The sequence below is a fragment of the Oncorhynchus gorbuscha genome, linkage group LG05, assembly GCF_021184085.1.
Source record: "Oncorhynchus gorbuscha isolate QuinsamMale2020 ecotype Even-year linkage group LG05, OgorEven_v1.0, whole genome shotgun sequence".
In the NCBI taxonomy this organism is placed as follows: domain Eukaryota; kingdom Metazoa; phylum Chordata; class Actinopteri; order Salmoniformes; family Salmonidae; genus Oncorhynchus; species Oncorhynchus gorbuscha.
Genome location: NC_060177.1, coordinates 7635269 through 7637768, shown reverse-complemented (window position 1 = coordinate 7637768; position 2500 = coordinate 7635269). Strand labels below are relative to the sequence as shown.

The 2500-nt window shown below is 43.4% G+C and overlaps 1 long non-coding RNA gene across 1 annotated transcript in view; it reads left to right on the top strand.

Annotated features, from left to right (window-relative positions):
- LOC124034994 overlaps positions 1-2500 on the top strand; it is a 4081-nt gene that overhangs the window by 342 nt on the left and 1239 nt on the right. Inside the window, exon 2 of the long non-coding RNA XR_006838665.1 lies at positions 1691-1790. This is a non-coding gene — a long non-coding RNA (uncharacterized LOC124034994). The remainder of the gene's footprint in view (positions 1-1690; positions 1791-2500) is intronic.

The window sequence follows — 2500 nt, the reverse complement described above, 5'->3', positions numbered from 1 at the left end:
CATGTTGCGTTTCATTTTCTGTTGCTCAGTTGGTAGAGCATGGTGCTTGTAATGCCTGAATAGTGGGTTCGAATCCCGGGACCACCCTTAAGAAAAATATATTCGCGAATGACTGTCGCTTTGGATAAAAGTGTCTGCTAAATGGCACCTATTATTAAAGAGAGGACATGGCTTGAGCTCGTGGAATGGGTGTCAGCGGCATGTGGTATTCAGTGGGAACTCAGAACACATAATTACCTCTCAGAGGCTGCTACCTGGCAGATGTAGTGATAACACGTGGTTGCTTTCAAACATTCCAATGGCAACACCCTTGTTAACTTAAAGGACATAGAAGGTCACATTACAAACCATATTTATGGTTGTTGTAGACACACATAGGTCTTTTTCCAGGATACTATTTTTTTCCCTGCTTACCATAAAAATGTTTTGCTAGCAACTAATAGTGCAAACTTTCTTTTTTTAAATTCATGTATGCTAAGTAATAATATTAATGTCAGTCACAGTAATAATTTCACACTCATTTTGTAATTATACAATGACACTAAACCAGACGATGGTTGCCATGGCATTAATATGTGAGCCATACTGCCATGTGGTGTAGACAGTGGCCATATTGTGTTCCCTAGCTATCTGTTACTTCTACCCAGACAGTGGCCACATTGTGTTCCCTAGCTATCTGTTACTTCTACCCAGACAGTGGCCATATTGTGTTCCCTAGCTATCTGTTACTTCTCCCCAGACAGTGGCCACATTGTGTTCCCTAGCTATCTGTTACTTCTACCCAGACAGTGGCCACATTGTGTTCCCTAGCTATCTGTTACTTCTACCCAGACAGTGGCCACATTGTGTTCCCTAGCTATCTGTTACTTCTACCCAGACAGTGGCCATATTGTGTTCCCTAGCTATCTGTTACTTCTACCCAGACAGTGGCCACATTGTGTTCTCTAGCTATCTGTTACTTCTACCCAGACAGTGGCCACATTGTGTTCCCTAGCTATCTGTTACTTCTACCCAGACAGTGGCCACATTGTGTTCCCTAGCTATCTGTTACTTCTACCCAGACAGTGGCCACATTGTGTTCCCTAGCTATCTGTTACTTCTACCCGACAGTGGCCATATTGTGTTCCCTAGCTATCTGTTACTTCTACCCAGACAGTGGCCACATTGTGTTCCCTAGCTATCTGTTACTTCTACCCAGACAGTGGCCACATTGTGTTCCCTAGCTATCTGTTACTTCTACCCAGACAGTGGCCACATTGTGTTCCCTAGCTATCTGTTACTTCTACCCAGACAGTGGCCATATTGTGTTCCCTAGCTATCTGTTACTTCTACCCAGACAGTGGCCACATTGTGTTCCCTAGCTATCTGTTACTTCTACCCAGACAGTGGCCACATTGTGTTCCCTAGCTATCTGTTACTTCTACCCAGACAGTGGCCACATTGTGTTCCCTAGCTATCTGTTACTTCTACCCAGACAGTGGCCATATTGTGTTCCCTAGCTATCTGTTACTTCTACCCAGACAGTGGCCACATTGTGTTCCCTAGCTATCTGTTACTTCTACCCAGACAGTGGCCACATTGTGTTCCCTAGCTATCTGTTACTTGTACCCAGAATGTGAAGAATTCTGCCAAGCGTTATATGACTGATCCGATCTGAGCTCATCTTTATGTTTGATTGTCTCCTTCACAGCCACTGACTCCTGGCACGTCAACCATCTCACGGGAAAAAGAAACCAGCAAGTGTTTAAAGAGGGCTATTGTTGAAGGATTTAAAACATCACAACACTAAGGTACGTCTCACACCTTGTTCATGGAGAACGTCTGGAAGGTGGAAGGAAAACGCTTCGGGACAATTCTCTGTGTTCACTCAGTATGCTGTGGTTTGAGGTTGTTACTGTACTCGTTAATGGATAGATAGATAGATAGATAGATATATAGATAGATAGATAGATAGATAGATAGATAGATAGATAGATAGATAGATAGATAGATAGATAGATAGATAGATAGATAGATAGATAGATAGATAGATAAAACCCACTCCCTGATCTCAGCCGACATCAAGGTGTAGCAGTGAACCAGGTTAGTAGAGGCTACAGAAGAGGGTGTCATGGTTGAATTACACTACAGTCACATGCTGTTGCATTCTGTGCTGGTTAAAAACACTGACAAGGCAAGACAGGCCCACATAAATACATTTCCTGCCCTTTTGCTTTAGGCTCTGCCCCCAACTGTCTGCTGACTCACCGGATAAAGAACTTAACTCCCCTTTTGTCTTTCTGACAGAGCAAACCCCTTGGGCTTAGAAACTCACTACCTTTTTAAGGTGAAGACGGACACATTACATGACTGACGGACACACAGACAGTTTGGCAGGAGGCAGTATTGAACGCAGTAATAACAGTTCTTAAAGTTGGAGTCGCTCAGCCTGTTTTTATTTTCACAAGCTGCTATTAAGTAGATGTGATGTTCATGCTCCTGGGTGTGTTATTGTCAGTCG